Source organism: Cervus canadensis, chromosome 4 (assembly GCF_019320065.1).
Source record: "Cervus canadensis isolate Bull #8, Minnesota chromosome 4, ASM1932006v1, whole genome shotgun sequence".
NCBI classification, from domain to species: domain Eukaryota; kingdom Metazoa; phylum Chordata; class Mammalia; order Artiodactyla; family Cervidae; genus Cervus; species Cervus canadensis.
In genome coordinates, this window is record NC_057389.1 from 4,795,659 (window position 1) to 4,817,100 (window position 21,442).

The 21,442-nt window shown below is 46.0% G+C and overlaps 1 protein-coding gene and 1 non-coding gene across 4 annotated transcripts in view; one reads left to right on the plus strand and one right to left on the minus strand.

Annotated features, from left to right (window-relative positions):
• Positions 1–21,442, plus strand: part of EFNA5 (ephrin A5) — a 293,109-nt gene that overhangs the window by 167,797 nt on the left and 103,870 nt on the right. The gene's annotated exons all lie outside the window — the stretch shown is intronic.
• Positions 16,037–16,108, minus strand: TRNAS-ACU. The gene has a single exon. It is a non-coding gene; the product is annotated as a tRNA-Ser (tRNA).

The window sequence follows — 21,442 nt, forward strand, 5'->3', positions numbered from 1 at the left end:
TACCACGCCCTGGAAATTATGGAGTGGGTCCTACTCAGTGGTTTGTAGTCTCAGATGAACTGGGTCTGACTGAAGAGGGTGCTAAGATCAGATGCTCCCCAGGTAGCCTGTGAGAGGTAGATACAAAACAGATACACACCTCTGTCACCGTTAGAGCCTTTCTGAGGCAACGGTTCTCATTTAACCAGATCCCACCACATTTCAAAGTTTCTGCCTCTTCAGAGGAAAACTTTGGCAGATTTTCTGTCTAGGCAACCTATCTGTTCAAGACTGTGATCTTCTCCAATGATGTGTGAGGTTGTTTTTATCTTCAAGACGTGGTTAGCAAAAAGAATTCTGTACCACTGTAGCCATATTATTAAGTACTCCCCACCTGCCCAGCCTCTGCTTCTTTACTGTTTCCCACCTTTTGTTTTTTCAGCAGAATGTGTTCTTGTTCCTGCAAATGAGTTAGGAGATACGGGTGTGTTGATCTACTTGCCCTCGTGAACATCCACCGTTCTGATAAACGTGTGCCTGCTACCGCAGACAAGACCTGGCTACCACTTGGCTCATGACATATGGAAACCCACGTACCACTCTCACCCACGTTGACTTGCCAACCAACTTCTGGGTCTGAACCGTTACTCAGTGGAGGCAGTCTCAGGGAGGTGGTTATAAAGCCAGAGATCTGGAGCCAGGGGGAGAGCAGGTCAGGGGAAGGCAGGCAGTGAGCTACCCCGAGGGTCCCCAGGGACCTCGTTTCCCAGAGGTTAGCAGAAAGCCAAGGCGACTGGCTCCTAGGAGCCATCCCTGCCAAGTGTCATCTTGGTTCTGTCCCCAAACCACTTTTTCTCAGCAGGAGAGATTATGGCCCAGGGTGAGAAGGGAAAGCAAAAAGCCCTACCCCTGTATGGTTTTTGTCCTAGGTTTGCTGACCCAGATCTCTTTCCCAGCGTATTCCTGCCTAGGAATCAGTCAGGCACTTAAGCAAGTTGCAGTTGTCCTTTAAGCATGTACACTTGATCGCTTAGCAAGCCCCAGATGCACTGTCTCGGTTGTCGTCTTGAGCCGGAGTTGGCAGCATTTCCCCAGAAGAGAGTCACGTTTGTTTCTTCCGTGACAGATCTCTCCTCTGTGGGGGCCAGAGGGTAGGAGAGGGTCGTCATGAGGACTTCACAGCGCCCCCCACGCTTAGGCCAAATGATCGTCCACTGTTGAGATGTACGCAGCTTAGTAACTCACCAGGACATCACCCCAGACTCTTGATGGCAACCAGAACCCCTCATCCGGTCTGTGGCGGAGAGCTGCAGACAGGAGTCTTCCTGTTTCCTTGTTAAAATTAATATCGAGGGGATTGTGGGGAAGCTGGTGGAAAGATGAGACCAAAGGCGTGGACAGGCCGTCAGGGGGGCAACTTCTCGGTCTCCTGGGAGGCGGGGACCAGGCACCCCCAAGGCTTTCCTCCTGCCTTTGACTGCAGAGACCACCTGTGCCCTGACAGAGGATGAGACCCTGATGCTGGGAAAGATTGAAGGTGGGAGGAGAAGGGGATGACAGAGGATGAGATGGTTGGATGGCATCACCGACTCAATGGACATGAGTTTGAGTAAACTCCGGGAGTTGGTGATGGACAGGGAGGCCTGGCGTGCTGCAGTCCATGGGGCTGCAAAGAGTCAGACACGACTGAGTGACTGACCAGACTGACTCTGCCCTGACGCCTGTCCCAGAACTGACTGACTTCCGCCCACCATGGACCCAGCAACCAGTCAACGCCAGGCAGGAGCCTTTTTATACTGAAGAAAGTAGGTATCAGATGAGCCTGGCTTCCAGGGATGTTTGGAAATGTTGCTTTTTAAAACTTCTTAAATTTTTTACTCTTTGAGGGAGAGGAAGAGTCAGGAAGTTTCAGATTGCTTGAGAGCCTATATTAGTCATCCCTGTTCACATTCCTCTCCAGCATCTGATACCAGACTTTGCACATTACTGGGGTTGTTCACTGAGAATGCATCACATTGATAGATCAGGAATCCATGGATGCGTGCAGAGTCCGTGACATAATCAAAACGATAACTGTCTGTCCCTCCGTTTTCCTCTTCTATGAGATGAGGGTGATAATTATATGAACTGAATAATAAATGAGCTAATGCATGTTAAGTGCTGAGAAATGTGCCTACGTCCAATAAATACTATCGATACTACGCGCAAGGCAGAGTGCACCACTTACGGCCACGGGAGTCACAAAATAGAACTGATAGCTCATTGTCAAGTACGTGCAGGTGGGTATTAAAGTTACTCTCTTTGTACGTGAAGATCCTTTACAAGTAAAGTTAATACTCTCCTGCCATTTCGCAGTTTGCAAATATAAATAAGAACAGTGTAAATGTACGACTTTGACTTTTCAGAGTCTCGTTATTTACTTGTTTTTTACTTTTTGGAAAATGAGTTTGGGGCTGGGAAACCATTCTACTCAGGCAACTTGCTTTCAAGGCCTGCAAAGCTGGCTGGCGGTAATAGGAGGACTCTTGGTGGGGCCTGGCTGAACAGAGACAAGGTGGGAACCACTCTGCAAATTACCTTACCTTCAGCTTCTGAGTCTTTTAATTTTTCTTATCAGTAATTCACTTCAGATAACAACTCTGCAGATAAAATAGGCCTTAGGGGGCGGCCACAGGGAGCAAGTACAAAGGTTTTATTGGTCTTTTATCTCCTGCTTACTAAAAGGTGTTTGGTTGTAAAAGATAAAGACAAAACTATTGTGTCTGCACCAGAAAGTGAACAAATAAAAATAATTATTGTAGAGGGGCATTAGTAACGAATAGAATATACTTACTTTTCTCTAGCTGGTGGCTTCAAATCTCGACTTCATTATTTTTTAGCACTTTTCTCCATTTGAAAATCAAACACGAGAGTAGGCCTTAAGGCTAATTTTCCTCCCCAGGTGAAATTGAGGGACCAGACTTAGTCTCAGCATAATTTTCTTCTATGAGGACAGTCAACAGATAGCTTCTTTCTCTAATGGGATTCCAGTATGTGAGAATGAATTGATGTGGGTCATGTTGAAGAGGATCAGATGCTCACCATAAGTGAAGAAAATAATATGGATTTGCTTGAAGTGCTGAATATTTGTCAATAATATGTTAGCGGGAAAAATAACATGCTTTGCTTTAAAAACACGTTATCTACTTTTAAAAATCTCTAAACTTTATAATATTGAAGTAAGTAATGATCTTTCTGGCTGAATAGTAATCATAATAAAAGGATGACATATGATTCTTAATAGTGCCTGCCTAAGTGCAGTGTTTTAGATATAAAGTCTTTGAAGCATTTTCATAAAATTGGTTGTGAATATTGGCTTGGTTTTTACTAAGTCTTTTTAAGTTTTGGTAACTTTATAAGAATGGTTGCTTCCCTTTAAGCATAGTTTAGGAAAATTTGAATTTTTTGGGGGGGGCTTATATTTTCTTCCAAAATTAAGTTTTTTTTTAAAATTTTGAGTGTGGAACCCACACGCATGGTACAAAAAATTCAAAAGCTAGCAAAGCTTTGTCATGGTTTTTTGGTTGCTAGGTTGTGTCTGACTCTTTTGTGACCCCGTGGTCTGTGGCCCGCCAGGCTCCTCTGTCCATGGGCTTTCCCAGGCAAGAATACTGGAGTGGGTAGCCGTTTCCTTCTTCAGGGGATCTTCCTGACCCAGGGCTCGAACCCACGTCTCGTGCATTGGAGGGCAGGTTCTTTACCTCTGAGCCTCGAGGGAAGCCCCAGGAAAGGCTTATGCAGTGAAAAGCGTCTCTTCCCACTCCTGCTGTCAGTTGTCCAGTTCCCCCATCAAGTGGAAAGCATTTGTTCCCAGGTTTTGTGGGTGCAGAAAGAAAACCGTAAAAAATGCAGACGTCCCTTATTCCAGTCCCCAAGGCAGGGAGGGAAAAAACATAGTGGGAGCCTTTTGTATCGCCACAGAGAAAATGTTACAATTAAGAGTCCCACTGCTTGGAGCACATCTCATCTCATAATTTTTAATATGCCCAGAGGAAGCACCTTGTCCTCTAAACACTAGCTGGAGGCAGTTTCTCTGGGCCGTGGAAAACCCCAGCACGTGTCCTGTTCCTGATGGTAACAAAGCCGAGGGGGCCCTGCACATTTTAGCACTGAATTCTGATAGCAGTTGTGCTCCCTAATTCATAAATCATGTCAAGATGTGGCTTGAATGAGGATACATGTAAAATGTGTTAAGTCTGAGGCAGGCGTGAAGCCCAGTTTGCTGTCTTGGAGGTGGGTTTCAAAGACCATTGAGTGAGAGGGTTAATGACATGCCATCCTGTTTCCAAATGTCTTATGAGTAGCGTCTCTGAAAGGTACTCTTATACTTTGGGAATGGTTAAGAGAGTGTCAAGTTGGAGGTTGTTTACCTGGGATTGATACTAAGTTTCTTGTCCTCAGTCGAAGTGGCCCAGCAGGTAAAGGTGAATTGAAGCATCTCCTGTGATGTGTTGACCATGGGCGTGCACGTGTGGCCTTCTATACCCGCATCAGACGCCTTCCTCTGAGTAGTGACGGACACAAGTCAACAGTTAGTGGCTCCCCGGGAACGTCCTTGTCTAGCACTTTGGAGCATAGGCGGTGGCTGGCCCTCAAGTGAGGAGAAGGTTCTCATGGTATCTCAGTGCTGCAGCTGAGGCAGCGAGAAATGCCTGACTTCCTCTGAAATGACTGATATGCTGATTGGTTTTTTTTTCTTTTTTTTGGCAAGTGTAAAGCAATTCCTAGAGAAAGAATAATTACTTAATTCAAAGTATGAAGAAAGTGAAAAGTGAAAGTTAGTCCCTGAGTCTCGTCCGACTTTTTGTGACCCCGTGGACTGTAGCCCACCAGGCTCCTTTGTCCATGGGGATTCTCCAGGTAAGAACACTGGAGAGGGTTGCTATTTCCTTTTCCAGGGGATCTTCCCATCCCAGGGATCAAACCCAGGTCCCCCACCTTGCAGGCAGACTCTTTACTGACTGAGCCAGCAGGGAGGCCTAAAATATGAATGGGGTGGTTAAATGTGAGCCCACGGGGAAGACATGGGCCTCGCCACGGGAGTCTGCTTTTCCTCCATTCGTAACAGATAAATGATTTGAAAAACTGCTCAAGTCCGCTTGTAGGAACGAAACATTGATGTTTGACCTTGTGGGTTGTAGGTGTGAGTCAGGTCAACCAAGAAATGTCAGAAGCTTCAGGGTCAATGAAGGAATGTTCGAGATATCTTCTTACTTTACCCTGGAGTGATGCTTTCTCAGATATTCTTTATTTTTTTAGGTATTCTTTTAAAGTTAACCTAAGGCAGATTTAAATCTGAACTTTTCTTTAAATTTCGTTTAGCTCAATATAGGAGTTTGCTGTACCTTAAATGACCTATTGAATGTGTTAGTAGCAGTGAGAATGTTTAAGTTATTGAGAATGTGTATATCTTGAGTTCTGTTTCAAATCTGTACCCTGTCTTAGAGGATTTAAGGCCAAGTTCCTTGGGTTTGGGTATTGGGTTATCTCTTAAGAGAGATATTTTGGTTTTGCTCTTAATGTTTCTTTAAGGATGTAATTTCGTTAGGTCATTGTGTGTCTGTGTGTGAGAGAGAGAAGGGAGACAGAGAAAGAGACGGAGAGAGGAGAGATCTTCTTAAGAAGAAGAGGCTCAAAATAAAACCAGGTATGGCTTCTGGATGGAATTCAGAAAATAAGTAGATGCCTGTAGGGCCACTCGTTGGCAGCTCTGGCTTTCAAAACGGCGCTTCAACAAGAGGAGGCCCCTGCAAGCCCTTCCTGAGAGCGAATGACCAGGGATATTTGGAGACCAAACACAGCAGGAGAAATAGGCACACCATTCCTCTAGCTCAAGCATCATCTCTGCCTCTGGGGAGTCAGTAAAAAAGATCAACGTGACGCACACAATAAATCCAAGTAGACTTTTTGGAGGGAACACTGCCTTGCCTAATGTGAGTGATTTGTAAATAGTAAATGAATGTATGAACAAATGAGTGAATGAGTTAGTGAATCAATAAAAGTGTAACCACGTCCCAAGATGTGGGATCATGTTGGCATACCACAGTTAGTAGCTCTCGCTGCTCATGGCTTCAGTGTGTGTCCTTCTGTTTGTCCCGTTGCCATTCTAGAAGCCACAGCTTCAGCACAGAACTCATCTCCCCCATTCGAAAAACAAATCCTCCTCCTAAGGTTCGTATTTTAAACATACCACCATTTCTGTAGGACCCTGGGCTCAAAACACTAATTTACCTTAAAGACCCTGAAGCCTGGAGATTGGACTGTTAGACTCTTGGATATCTACTTCCATATTTCCAGAGGCATAACCCCCCATGTAAAATTCATTTTCATCCAGTGCTATATACATTCCAAGAGCTGGCTAACTTGGATCTCCAACCTTGCAGCATAGGGAGTAATTTTTCTAGAACTAAATTCAGCAAATATTTGTTGGCACCTGTTATACAAACACCGTGCTTGTCGCTATAGGGGATGCAAATAAGATTAAGATCCAGCTCCTGTTTTCGGGGAACTTTTACAGTCAAAGGGCAAACGAGAGCTGTCATTCACGGCACAGGGTGCTATGAGGCTGAGCCAAGTTCTCATCATTTCCCTGCCCAAGAAGTTAGAATGGCTCCCTGTCACCTTTTGAATCACGTGAAAAATTTCCCAGTCTGCATCATTTGATACCCATCCTAGCTGCTTACATTTATGTTTTCCTAGAAATGGCAACGCACTCCAGTGTTCTTGCCTGGAGAATCCCATGGACAGAGGAGCCTGGCGGGCTACAGTCCAAGGGGTCACAGAGAGTCAGACACGACTGAGCGACTTCACTTTTCACTTTCAGCGTTTTCTCCATGCGTTCTGTCTAACACTGTCCTGAATACACCCAGCCACACGTCCCTTCCTTCCTTCACTTGTTCGCTGTTTCTGCAAATGCCACTGCTTGTTGAATACCGTGCTCGGGACTTTGGGGGAAACAAAAATGACCCAGTCCCTGCCTTGAGCGACTCACCGTCTCATGGGAAGAGAAAGACCAGGAAGACAAGGTTCTTAAGGAGCAGCGTGTTAGAACACGTGAAGTACTGAGCAAGGACGCGGGACGTGGAGGCGTCACTGAGGAAGGGAATCTTCTCAGCAGTCAATGTGCTCACCAGGAAGATGGAAGGGAGAGCATCCCAGGCCAGAAGCAGAGAGAAGCAGTTCCTGGAGGCAGAGCCAAGCGTGGCTCAATCAGGATGCTGGCGGCAGAAACAGCGCGGGACTGAGCAGGCGGAAAGAACAGCGGCCGACTCTGGGAGCCGGGTGATCAGGGGCTTTGCCTCCTAGGCCAGGGAGTTTGTTCTCAGCCTTCTGCTTAGGAAGATCCACCTGGAGCTGCAAAAGCGGGTGCAAACAGATGTGGCTGTTCCAGTGAGAGATGCAGGCGGCAGGCAGGCCGGAGGGTCGGAATAGTCCCGAGCATCAGGGGGAAGAAGTCAACGAGGAGATGCTGACATCATTTTCCAACCTGCAGCCCCTTGGTCTTCTCTGCCTTGGTATACATATAACTTTTATGACAGGCTAGTTGGCGCTGCAGTAACGAACAGCCCCGGGATCTCAGGACCATAACAAAGTTTTATTTCTTGCCGCAGGTAACTATTCTCCAGACAGTGACTCAATATAGCCTCCGAGAGGCAGCTTTTGTGCCATGGCTTTGTCATTTCAGCACAAGCTTCTATGGAAGGGGACACAGAGGGTCTGACTTCAACCCCCAAGCGACTAAACATCCTTCTGCTTATAGCTGTTTAACTCCGAGATGGTGGGAAGGGTATAATGCTGTCCCCTTCTCCAAAGGAGGAGAAAGCGGACCTGTGTGAACCCTGGAAACCCCTACCACTCCATCATCTGTTGTCTTTTTTTTTTTTTTTTTCTGTTTCCTCGGGATTTCTGTATATTATCTGACACACTCTTTACTATTTCCTCACACATTTTGTTAGAATTATCATCTTATTACTTCGTGTGCCTTGCTTCTCGAACTGCCTGAAACTGGTATGTCCTCAAGGGTGGGTTTCTGTTTTCTACATCCTCTCACTTATATATCCCCCCCACACATCCTGACACCGCAGGACAAGCCAGTAAGCCAAGTGGGTTCCTGGGAAAACACGTTGGACGAAACCGGTCAGGTTCGGCTTTTTTTCCTGTCCAGATCCAGACTGTTCTTTTACAGTTAGGAATCATCTGATTTGTTTTTCTTTTTGTTGGGGATTTCACAGTCATCCGATGATTGGAGTTTGATTGGAACCAAAACGAATCAATGTAGGTTGACCCTGTTTCCCTGTAAAGCCTTTAATGTTACTTTGCTGGTGTAGACCCGCATTCCTAGCAAAAAATTGCACATTTACCCTGAACGTGACTTTGCCTTGGCACGTTTTAAAGGTGAATCTGAAAGTTTAAGGGCATCTTAATATGCCATCCTCTCTTCAGCATCCAGTTGGCGAGGTTCAATAGAAAATAAATCAATTGCCATCCCCCGTTGAAAATAAGCACACGGAGATCTTGCTTGAAAAAGGAATATTGTGAAATGAATTCATAGCTGGAGAAGGTGACGTAGAGACCCATGCAGCACTTTATCTGAAACTGTTTGCTTACCCACACTGCACATTTCATCCTTCCTTGGTCAATCTCTTTGACTTTTTCTTCCCTCCCAAGCCTGACTTTTAAAATAAGTGAGAGTCGGTGAAGCAAACCCCAGTTCTGATCAGTTCCCCCTGGAACAAAGACAGAATAAGTGAGTACGTGTAGCTTTTGAACATAATCCATAGGAAGTAGGTATGGCTGTAATTATTTTTGGCCCAACACAAAAAACTAACTGATCAATTCACTCTTTTTCAAGGACCAATTCTACCACAAACATTTTCTGCCCCGAAAAAAAAAAAGAGAGAGCGATTCATTCGGTAGTAACAGGGCGAGCTGTTTATCTGTCATCCGACAAACCTGAAACACTGACATTCTAGTCCACACCTCAGGGGGTTACTTTCCGGCTTCCATTGCTGCCTGAGAATTGGCTGCTCTGAAGCCTGTGTGGAGTTCTGCTTTCTTTCTTTTTTTCTAACACTGAATTTGCATTTTAACGTTTTTCATTCTTCATCGCTTAAGAAGGAACTTTCTTTTCTCTCGTCCGAGGCTACCTCGGGACAGCTGCAGGTGGAAGCTGGGCTCACTCTGGGACTAGATCATGTAGGCGGAGTTGGGAGGCAGCAAAGGGGTTTGAATGGACGTTCAAGGAAAAAAGACCAGGATTAGGAACTCAGATCCTGCCCTTAGAGGTTTATTTCCTTCTGCTCCTTTTGTGGCATTGTCATGCTGTTTCTGTTGAAATTCCCTTGTTGCCTTTCTCTCCTATCTTCCGCCCTCTTTAAGGCTTGGTTCTCCCAGGCACGTTTATTGTTCAGGTAGATGTCCTCCAGGCACACCTCACGGGCAGGTGCTTGCAGACTCTGCTGTCTTGGATTGTGATGCAAATGCCCAGGAATCACGACTGTCACAGCAGCAGCAACTCCTCGTCCTGCCTCACTGCCCTGGGCGCTCTGCGATCCTTCACCATCCGTCTTGTTTAATTAACTTGCCCGTGGTCTTCCAGCAGCAAAGGGGAAGGGCCTGGTTTCCTAGGGGTCTCACTCTCGGTCGTGCCCTTAGAGTGAAATCGTGCCTAGTTCGCGTCACTGACTCCTGTGTTTTAAACCCAGAAGAACTCCCAGGAGGCCATCTGGTACCATCGCTGCTCTGGAGTCCTGGCTTCGGTTCCAGTGGCCTCCATGCACAGCGTCTGTGGTAGCGGGTCCATGTCCATCTTCTGTGTGCGTTCCGAATCAGATCGTCCGTGGGATTCAGAGATGTGTGGCGAGAGAGGCATTTCTCCCGTGCTACCGTCACTGGAAACTGGCAACCGCATCTGCCGGCTCCATCAGGGGTGGGAGCAGCAGCTGGGAGAACCGGGCGTTGCCTGGCACCCTGGGCACCCCCTCCATAACTCTCCGAAGACTGGGAACCATTCACCTTGGCAGGGAAGCAGAGAGAGCTCCTGAGCTCAGCGTGATAGAGATGCTAAAGGTGTTCGGCGCTCGCAAAGACGCAGCTGTGTTACCTGCTTTGCGCTAATTAGGAATTACCATGAATCTGCTTGACAGTTTAGGACAGAGTGAACTTTAAGGCAAATGGGTACCATGGGACGGCAAACAGGTCTCAGGCACGCAAGATGAAAATTTGCACCAAGTACCGTGTTTTACCGAGACTATAAAATTTCTTTAATAATGTGGATTCAATCGTATAAATAAGTCTGAAGTATGTTTCCTGCCACTTGGAAGGGGTTTCTCTCAGGGAATAAGGCAGCTTGAGAGCCTCAGCAGTGCAAGTAGTTATGTGTATGCTACACCACCCACCAGATGTTTCAACACCAGCCTTAACCAGTCCTGGGATGTCAGTTGCCCAGTTTTGGACTAATGTATCACAGATGGAACAGCCTAGTGATTAAATAGCAAAGCTACAACAGGAAGGCACAGCAACGTCCCACTTCTCTTAAAAATAATACTTGATGAGTCATATTTCACAGATGAAACTTTGCCAGCTTAAAATTTTGATTCTTCCTTGCTTATTTTCCTCCATCTAATTTGTGCATCCATATTTCTATTTCCATTTGCTTGGCTCATGAGGTCACTAGGTCATTTTGTTGTTGTTGTTTAGTCAGATAAGTCGTGTCTGATTCTTTGCGACCCCATAGACTGCAACGCACCAGGCTTCCCTGTTCTTCACTGTCTCCTGGAATTTGCTCCCAAAAAAGGTCATGAGGGCCCTTAAATCATGTTCTTTTGGTGGGCTGTGAAGCTGACCAAGACGCTTCCCTGGGGGCTCAGTGGTAAAGAACCCACCTGTCAGTGTAGGAGATGCAGGTTTGATCCCTAGGGCAGGAAGATCCCCTGTAGAAGGAAATGGCAACCCACTCCAGGATTCTTGCCTGGAAAATCCCGTGGACAGAGGAGCCTGGTGGGCTACAGTCCATGGGGTCACAAAGTCGGACACGACTTGGCAAGTATACAACAAGAACAAAATCCCAAGGGCAGATTTATTAGGGTTCTGTTCTTTAAGCGGGCTTCCCCGGTGGCTCAGTGGTAAAGAATCTGCCTGCAATGCACAAGACTCAGTAGACTCAGGTTCGATCTCTGGGTCGGGAAGATCCCCTGGAGAAAGGAATGGCAACCCACTCCAGTATTCCTGCCTAGAGAATCCCATGGACAGAGGAGCCTGGTGGGCTGCAGTCTATAGGGTCACAAAGAGTTGGACACGACTGAAGTGACTTAGCACGCACATTCTTTAAGAACCTGATGGTAAGTTTCAGGCAAGGCAAGGTGGCCTTGTCATCATCCAGAATCTAAGAAAGAGACAGCAGCCTAGATGGGACTTCTAGCCAGGACTCGGGAAGATGTGCAGAGTTTTGGGGGAAGAAACCTGCCTGCCATGAGGTATAGCTGGGAACTGTAAATATAATTAAGCCAGGTGGATTCCATGACAACAAAGAGGATTAGGGCCTGGGTGGATCTGGTAGACCATTGAGACCTCTGCGAATAGATGTCAATTTATTTATCCCCCTTCTCCCCCGGGTCGGGGGGGTGGGGAAACACCACCACCACCACCATAGTTTGATGTCTAAATGAAGTAATCTCTAGAAAGAAAAGAGAGATTATATTTGTTAAACTGGAGGAAAAAAAAATCAGAAGATAATATGGCTTTGTTCGCAGTATTACATAAAGAAGATTAAAGACGAGGAACAAGCTGCTTAAACACTGTAAACTAATTAGTTCTACGAATTGTTTTCCCGAGGTTCATGAGATATGAAACATTGGCACCAGTGCGTGAAATACACTCTGCCTCAGTGCTCTTTTCAATTTATTTTTCTGTTAGTGTCATATGTATATAAAAAAAGAGCAGCCAGAAAGAAAGGGGTTAGAGAGGGGGACCGAAGCCTGGCAGATGACGGAGGCTGACATGTTGCCATCTCCAGTCTGGCGCGGGTGGGTACCCTTCCGATACCCTGTGTAAATACCAGCGTCGTTTCATGCCATCTCAGGCCATGTTGGGCACGTGACGTCACGACAAGGCCCGGAGGAATCCCTGCGGTTCTCAGAGCACGCTGACGGCTCCCGGCGCAGCCAGGCCAGGCTCGGAGGCTGCATCCTTGTCTCCCAGAGATGGGTCTTCCCTCGGAGCAGGTGTTGGGGTGGGGGGTCATGCCCCCCTCCACGTCTCGTGGCCTGGTTCAACCAAACAACCTTTCTTTCTCTGTTCTAAAATCGCATCGTTTCTAGGTGGAGGACCCACCTATGATTTTATTCCCCGCACAACACATAAGAGTATTTACTTAATTAGACCTAGAAGAGTGAGTTTTTTTTTCGTTTGTTTTTGTTTTTTTTTAATGTAGCACATTTTCTGGTTCAGAAATCCCTCTCAGAGATGTATTACTAGGACCAGCGATGAACCCTGTGGTCACCCTGCCTCTCCGTCATCTCTTTTCTGCTTCTCTTCCAGCGTGTGTTGTGCAAAAACAGGAGACATCCTTGCTTCCTCCCATAGGCTTCCCCAGGTCTCCCGCTCAGAGAAGATCACTACCTTCTCTGCATTCTTAGAGAAAGGAAAAGTGAAAAGTGAAAGTGAAGTCGCTCAGTCGTGTCCAGCTTGCCATTTCCCTCTCCAGGGGATCTTTCTGACCCAGGAATCAAACCCGGGTCTCCCGTGTTGCAGGCAGAGGCTTTAGCTCTGAGCCACCAGGGAAGCCCTTAGCATTCTTGGAGAACTAGGGATGAAAGTGTGCATGAGAATCCCATCCTCTTCCTTTCTGTTTTCCCAGCAGACTTCCTACAGGCGCCCCTGCTCCCGTGGCCTCCTCCGAGGCCCCTGGCCCAGCCCTGGGGAGACTGCTGTCTCAGCATCACAAGCTGACCTCCCCCTTCTCGTCAGATCCGTGGATCTCGGTCGTGCCCACCGACTCCATCATGGAGCACGGTGGCCCAGCCTCCTTTCTGAACCCCCACCCCCCAAATTCGGGAGAACCTTGGGGTTCCCTCACTTCCCAGGCCTTCCTTCCGGCTCTTGCCTCTGCAGGAGATGCTCAGCGTGTGTTGACGGCTGCATGTCTGATGTCTGTTTTGTTCACTGCTGTATCCCCAGATTCTAGAACAGGACCTGCCGCGTGGTAGGAGCTCAATAAACACATGCTGAATGGATTAAACACAAGATTCTCCCTAGGATGTCAGCTCCTCAAAGCCAGGAAGTCAGGGCCATGCCTATTTCTCTTGTTGGCCGAGCCTGTGTGGTGCTTAGTCACTCAGTTCTGTCTGACTCTTTCCGACCCCACGGACTGTAGCCCGCCAGGCTCCTCTGACCCTAGGGATTCTCCAGGAAAGGATACTGGAGTGGGTTGCCATGCCCTCCTCCAGGGGATCTTCCCAACCCAGGGGTCAAACCCAGGTCTCCTGCACTGCAGGCGGATTCTTTACCGTCTAAGCCACTAGGAAAGCCCGAGAATACTGGAGTGGGTAGCCTTTCCCTTCTCCAGGGGAACTTCCAGACCCAGGAATTGAACCGGGGTCTCCTGCATTGCAGGCGGATTCTTTACCAGCTGAGCTACCGGGGAAGCCACTGCCAACCCTACTCCTCCTTATCTGTTCACCATTTAAGGGCGAGCTCTCCTCCTTCCCTGGATTCAGACTTCAGTCCTTACCAAGTTCTCCCCTCTGCTCAAAGCTAAGCAGTCGCCCATCCTGTGGGCTCAGCTTCCCCCCGTCTCTCAGTCCTCCCGCTCATCCCCACTCCCCTTACCAGGCCCCGGTGCAAGCCTGCGCTAGTGTTCCCTGGGCAGCTTACAGGACGCTTGGACCTGCCTTCCCCAAGGTTCGCCGCCCACCCCCTCTCCACTCTCAGGATGACTTTGCCCATCACACTGCTGAACATTCTGAAAAACGTAAGATCGTTGCCTGGAAGTGTCAAGATGATTCAGGATAAACAGCATGCAAAACGCCTCTCCATTGGGCATTGTTGTCTCACTTCACTCTCCACTGTCTCTGTGTCCTCCCACTCAAGCCCAGCCTCCCCACATCCCAGCGGCTTCTGTTTTTCACTCACTAAGCCACATCTGACTCTGTGTGACCCCACGGACTGTGGCCCACCAGGCTCCTCTGTCCATGGGATTTCCCAGGCAGGGATACTGGAGTGGGCTGCCATTTCCCTCTCTGAAGGACCTTCCAGGCCCACGGATGGAAGCCTGCATCGGCAGGCGGGCTCTTCACCACTGGGCCACCAAGGAAGCAGCAGCGTGGTTCTGTTTCAATTCTGCCTTCTTCTGAGAAGGCCCCTGTGAAGCCCTCCTTTAATGTCGTTTGCCTTTCATGCACTTACCATATGGAACTACGTGTTCGAATAACTGGTTTAGTGAACACTAGTTCAGTCGCTCAGTCGTGTCTGACTCTTTGTGACCTCATGGACTGCAGCACGCCAGGCCTCCCTGTCCATCACCAACTCCAGGAGCTTGCTCAAACCCATGTCCATTGAGTCGGTGATGCCATCCAACCATCTCATCCTCTGTCCTCCCCTTCTCCTCCTGCCCTCAACCTTTCCCAGCATCAGGGTCTTTTCAAATGAGTCAGCTCTTCGCATCAGGTGGCCAAAGCCTTGGAGCTTCAGCTTCAACATCAGTCCTTCCAATGAACACCCAGGACTGATCTCCTTTAGGATGGACTGGTTGGATCTCCTTGCAGGCCAAGGGACTCTCAAGAGTCTTCTCCAAAACCACAGGTCAAAAGCATCACTTCTTTGATGCTCAGCTTTCTTTATAGTCCAACTCTCACATCCATACATGACCACTGGAAAAACCATAGCCTTGACCAGATAGACCTTTGTTGGCAAAGTAATGTCTCTGCTTTTTAATATGCTGTCTAGGTTGGTCATAACTTTCCTTCCAAGGAGTAAGTGTCTTTTAATTTCATGACTGCAATCACCATCTGCAGTGACTTTGGAGCCCAAAAACATAAAGTCAGCCACTGTTTCCACTGTTTCCCCATCTATTTGCCATGAAGTGTTGGGACCAGATGCCATGATCCTAGTTTTCTGAATGTTGAGCTTTAAGCCAACTTTTTCACTCTCCTCTTTCACTTTCATCAAGAGGCTCTTTAGCTCCTCTTCACTTTCTGTCATAAGGGTGGTGTCATCTGCATATATGAAGTTACTGGTGTTTCCCCCCTGCAGTCTTTATTCCAGCTTGTGCTTCATCCAGCCCAGCATTTCTCAGGATGTACTCTGCATGTAAGTTAAATAAGCAGAGTGACAATATACAGCCTTGACGTACCCCTTTCCCGATTTGGAACCCGTCCGCTATTATTGAACACTGCCCCATCCAAATAGAAAGCATTAGTGGGTGGTCTCTGTCATTGGCCTCGATACCCATCTAGTACCTAGGACGGTGCTTAACATGTAACCTGGTGTGTTACATTAAAAAAAAATTAAATTCTAGCCTTTATTGTGTTCTACCACGTATTATAGTTGATGTTGGATCCTTGGCATTTCTTGGATCCTAACACTAAACTCCTGAGGAACAGAGACCATCTTTCCTGTGTCTTTGGATCTTTTCGTAAGTCAAGAAGGGCAAGAAGTAGGTTTATACAGAATGTGGTTGAATTTAGTTTTGAATAAAAAGAGTGAATATTGACTGGATAAAAATGCAGACAGTGCTACAATATGTTGATTTACGGAAACAGAATTCTTCAATTTGAGCATTGGTATATATTTCATTAAGTAATCATATCAAAAGTAGTAATATGTTGGCTTTTCCAGTCTCCACAAAGCCTGTGTATATAAAGCATGTCTGCAGGGCACTTTGGACATAGTGAAGTGAAGTCGCTCAGTCGTGTCCGACTCTTTGCGACCCCATGGACTGTAGCCTACCAGGCTTCTCCATCCATGGGATTTTCCAGCCAAGAGTACTGGAGTGGGTTGTCATTTCCTTCTCCAGGAGATCTTCCCAACCCAGGGATTGAACCTGGGTCTCCCACATAGTAGGCAGACGCTTTACCATCTGAGCCACCAGGGAAGTGGATATGTATTATTCTGTGTGTTTTCTACTGACTTTTAAAAAATTGATACAAGCAGGCACTTGGAGGCTTTAGATATCACCTTGTAAGAATTAAATCAGTACTGTTCAACTGAATTTTGGTATTTTACCTTTTTTTTTTTTTTTAAATAAAAGATATTTTCAGAGTGTATAATACCCTGGAAACACTATTTTTACTTGTTTTCAAAATAAACTGATAAGCTCTGTATTTCTTTTTTCTTTTAATTGCTTTCAGATAGTATAGCAAATTAAGCATGAGGGCTCTGGAGTCAGAAGCTCAGAGACTCAGCTTTCTTATCTGTAAGATGGGGCTAGTCATGAGAACACGGTGAAGATTGGAGATCGCACCCTTAAGCTCTTAGAGTGCTTGGCACGCGCTCACTCAGTGCATGGTCAGGTAATATCATTCTTTTAACTGTGATTTGTGTAGGGCGGGGGTTGCATGTTTCTTGGGGGAAACTGGGAAGAAAAGTCTCAGGGACCCCCTGGTTCTTTCTAATTCCTGAACAGCGGTGGACGCGAATGACTCCCCAGAAGACTTGTGTCTCCTGTAGCCTTAAAGCCCTGTGGCACCAGTAAATCACTTTTTTTTTGTCCTGGAAAAGGGTGGCTATAATTTAGCTTTTTTAAAAAAAATATGTTTTCATTTATTGAGGTCAGTGCATTTGTGTCGAACAATTGAAACCTGACAAGAAAAATCAACGGTAGTCTGGGCACTGCTCAATTATTACTCTGATCAGATTTTAATTAGCCCCAGATGTAGAAGGAAGTGCTATTTTTATTATCCATTACCTTGCACTTGCTTACATATTTACCCTGGGGTTAGAGATGTTTTATTAATTATTTTTGTTGGCAACCAGGACAGTAGTTTTGACTTCTGAATTCAAAGTTGCCAACCTGTTTAAACAGCAACAACCATCATTAAAAAATGAGCAGTGCTATTTACTAAACAGGAACAAATCTCTTCATTAATTCATTGTTCACATGAGGTCAGCCTGCATTTTTATTCCCACTATTCCAGACCCCATCACTAACAGATTTTTTTAAAATACAAATTAAAATTATGTTTTGAATTTGAGGTCAGTTTTTTCCAGCTTTTCTGAGGTATAACTGACTAATAAAATCATAAGATATTTGAAGTGTACTATGTGATGAGTTCATTTGAGGCCTTTTACGAATTGTCATCATTTATTTGCATCTCTTTCAGTGTAGTATACCTTCCTGACTGAAAGGTTAGCATTGCTTTATTATATGTTTGGGGGCAGCATGAGAGAAGTATAACAAGTTCCATAAATAAAATGAGGGTTTCTTTTTAGAAAGCAGACTAATGACGTCTGAGCAAATCTAATGACAACAGTAAATGAGAGTATGAAAAGAATTCAGTCCTCTCACAAAAATAATTAAATATGCAGGGCCATCTATTGGTTCCAGAAGTAAACTCAGGTGAACCCCGTCTTATTTATTGAGACCGACGAGCTCCGGTTAGTGTGTTTATTCCTTTGCCCCCGCCACTTTTTGGCACTTTTTTACATGCTGTCTAGAAGTTTGCAACTTTCACGCTGTAGATTTTTTCCTGTCTGACTTTTATGACTTCCCCCATAAAATGTATGGGTTGTCTGAGTCTCACAAATCCTAAACTCCTTAATGGCTGTGGCTGCATCCATTATGCTGTGTGTGTTGTGTGTTTTTTTTTCTCAGACATCTGTGTAGATAGCTTCTGAAATTTACAAAACCTTTGTAACTAATCCCATCGGCTGACCTGAGCCGGGGCAGTGTTTGTTGCTGCTAATTACACAGAGCAAACCTGTGGGAAATAGGCCCTTTGTTAATGATGAATTTGAGCCAGCAACTAAATATTCCTGAATAATGCTGGGAGTGTTCCTCGCGAGGTGTTCATGCCTGTGGACCCACTGCCTGCCCCAGTTTCTCTGTAGATGTCCGGCCACTGGCTTGATGTGCATGTTAATCGGTGGATGAGGAAGAGAAAGGAGTCGCTTCCTTTGGCATCACGCTGTAAACAAACATCTGGGTGATGAGGTACAGGTGGATTATTAGGTATGACATGATGAGTAGGATTTCTATCACGTGTTATATCCATTAGTGGGTTTTTTTCAGGCTTTTTCTCTACTCTGGCTTGAAAACGTGCTCCTGTATTGCAGTAGCTATCCTTAAAAATGGCCAGAAATCCCATACTACCCGTGAGTTATGCCACCTCTAAATATCAGCCTCTGATTGATAGCTTGTTAAAGTGAGTTTCAGAACCAAGGGGAACTCTCTTTAGAGTAGGTATTTGATTTAGGGGGTATTGATTAGCATAATCGAGCAAATAAAGTACTATATAATTAAAGATCTACAGACATTTACTCTTACCTAACTTAAAAAAAAAATCATATATTGCAGCCTGGATTAGCCACAAAAGAACCATCCTATAAAAAGGAACCAATACAGCTGGAATTTAGTCAAGAGAACCTGATAGAGAACCTTTCCCCTGATGGCTTAGTTACTATTATCAGGTCCACCCTGAAGTACGTAGGATGTGCCTCACCAAGGCACCTGAAAAACCAAGAAATGTAACAAACATAATGGCCAGAAGTTCTTTCCAAATGCAGTAGAGAAATCTTTTGTTCTAGAGTAGCAGTTACTTCACATAAAGAAAGTCCTTTTCCGGCATGCCTTTTCTGCCTTTTCATAGGCAATTTTAGGTCTAGATTTACATCTGGCCTGCAAACGGGCCAGGAAGATATGGGTTTCCCCACATGTTACTCTACTGATTTCTTTTTTACTTCGAAAGATTGCAGATTATTTAATCTGTTTTAGGAGAAGAAGAAGCCCTAAGATAGGTCCAGTGTATACAGATAACTCTATTTTAGTTCCCTTACTATTCTAACATCTCCTTTACATGTGTTGACCTGTCCATGAAATTTTTCCTCAGACTCTTAACCGATAACCTCCCCCTTTGAAACTGTATGAGGCCGTGTTTCCTTTTTCGTTTTGGCCACCAGGAAGCTCAGCTAGGTTTTTGTTCACTCGCCGCACAGCATCTCCTGTCCACTGCCCCGTGCCCACTAGCAGTGCTCACTCATATCAGTACGCGATCAGGAAATGTATGCTCAATCAGCAGATGTGTGGCCTGAGGTTTTTACGTTAAAGTGGACTTCCCATTCTCTATATTTGGCTTTGGTTGTTTGCTTTTAAGCTATCTAAGATCTAAGTCGTGTCATTAGTTCTGACTCTTCCTCGTGAACGCCATTAAATTATTTCACGAAGGAGCCAGGGTGTGATAATAAATATGAAAGGAATGTGCCCTGTTGTGGATGATAACAACACCATTTGGTTGTTACTCTGTGTGTGGTTCTCTCTGTCAGAGGGAGAGAAAATACACGTTTTAAAGGCAGCTAAATGGACTGAGAATAAAGTATTTCTTTAAGGAGTTAGAAAATCCTGACACATAAAATTCTAGTTATTGGAGTTGGTGGAGGGGTAGGGAAGTATTCCTCCCCCAATTCCGCTCAGATATCCTCATTGAGCTGGTCATTTTCATTGATTTTATAGTTAATTGAACTAGAGGGGAGAAGCAGTGGGAGTAGCAGGGTCTATTTTGAAACTCCGAACAAGTCAGTTGATGGCTTTGTTTATCAGTACAACGGCCGCAGATCCCTGCTTCAGGAGGGAGACATGAAAATATAAACTTGGAAAGGTTTACGTATTTCTGTTTGAAGTATTATGTACTCTGTTTTGCTCTCAAGAGTGTAGTTCTTTTAAAACTCTCAAGTCGCCCTGATAACTTCCATCTCCTGTTTCACCGATTTTTCAAACTATACCATTTCATACGGGTGCCATGCTGTGAAAAACATGAACACACTTTGGAATTCACTCTTGTAAAATACTTAGACATTTGAAAAGGATCTGAGAAGTGTTGATATCAATTAACAACATCCCATTGCCCCAGAAACAGTTCGGCCTGGGTATTTGAGACCCTGGAGTGGTTTAGTCTTCAGGACAACAATTCAAGGGGCTTTCTCACTTCGGGGTGGTCCAGGTGGAATGACCTCAGGAGGAATGTGTATCCAAGGTTGGGGATATTCTAGAAAAATCTACCTCCTGATGTAGGAGTCCTGGGCAAGGTGACATTGCTAACAGAGTCCTTGAGCAGCCCTCAAAACTACACTGCCTTTTCAGGGTCAGTTCCCCGTTTAGGCAATGCAGCAGGTTAAAATAACTTCCGAGGCACTTTGAAAGTACCGTACTACTGAAAGTCTTAAAATCCCCTGACAGTTTTCTCCCAGAAGCCTCCGCAAATGCTGTGACGTGGGCAGGAGTGGCGTTTGGTTTCTCTTGAGTTCCTTGGAAAGTTTGCATAAAGCACCCTCCTTCACCCAAACCCTTGCAGTTAACTGTGCTGAATTTTCATAGGGACATCACTGAGCATGACAGGCCATCTGCCGTTCCACACTCAGCTACCTGAGGTCAGTGATACTGATAGCCAGGTAGGTGTGGAGTGTGTGAAATGGTGAGCCTCCTCACAGGAGTGGGGCGGGGTGGCAGCGGGACCCATTTGGAAAGAGAGTGTGTGTTCATTCACAATGCCAAATTAATTATTAACACTCAGTACTGTATACCTTACAGGGAGGGGGGGAAGAGATCGTTCAATGGGGAACGTGTTACAAGCGCCACTGGTAGTCACTGGAGGCTGTGTCCTTGAAGAGCTTGTGAGTAGTCCTGTCCCAGTCAAGTAAACATCTTAGCCCAGAAGTTTCTCTAGGAAGGGGCAGCCCTAGTGTCGAGGCAGGATGTAACCACAAATTGCACAGTTGCTGTCTTAGCAGTGGGGTGGAATTCTTCTAACAGAGAGTGATTCTGGTGGAAATGTAAGCGCATTGAATGGTTGCGGCCTGGCCAGTTGTGAGTTCCCGCACTTTGTCGTTTCACTCATAATGGCCTTGGAGAGTCACGCGTCCCGTCGACATCGTGTTGATTTCAGGGCTTCTCCTTCCTGACATCAGCCAGCATCAATCCTACAGCAGTGGCTGGTTTTCCCTCTGTCTCTAGAATGAGTGACTCTTGGCTGAAACATGGTGGCCTGGTGTCAGTAGGTTTCATCCCCAAAGAGAGGTAACACCTGGAACTGGTGTTCCTATATTCCTCAGCATTTGACACCGTCAGGCCTGGTGTCTCTTGACAAAGTCATGGATCTAGAGGTAGCCTTTCCAGCCTCTTAACGCTGTTGCAGGGCACTCTGGGTCGAGGATTGCAACTGAGCTATTCCTCATTGCCGTCTCAAAGATGCGTGGTTGCCTGCTGCCCCCTCCTTGG